Genomic DNA, 422 nt, shown 5'->3' with positions numbered 1-422 from the left:
ATGCAGCCCAGGATACGGTTGGCCTTCTGGGCTGCAACCGCACGTTGCCGGCTCATATTCAGTTTTTCATCCACCAATACCCCCAAGTCCTTCTCCACAGGGCTGCGCTCAATCCACTCTTTGCCCAGCCTGTACCCGTGTTTGGGATTGCACCGACCCAGGTGCAGGACCTTGTGCTCGGCCTTGTTGAACTTCATGAGGTTCGCACGGGCCCACTTCTCAAGCCTGTCAAGGTCCCTCTGGATGGCATCCCTTCCCTCCAGCATGTCGACTGCACCACACAGCTTGGTGTCATCAGCAAACTTGCTGACGGTGCACTCAATCTCTCGGTCCACGTCACCGACAAAGATGTTAAATGGTGCCAGTCCCAATAAAGACCCCTGAGGAATGCCTCTTGTCACTGGTCTCCACTTGGACATCGA

Source organism: Fulmarus glacialis, unplaced genomic scaffold, assembly GCF_000690835.1.
Source record: "Fulmarus glacialis isolate BGI_N327 unplaced genomic scaffold, ASM69083v1 scaffold17649, whole genome shotgun sequence".
Taxonomy (NCBI): Eukaryota; Metazoa; Chordata; class Aves; order Procellariiformes; family Procellariidae; genus Fulmarus; species Fulmarus glacialis.
This window is presented reverse-complemented; position numbering follows the sequence as displayed.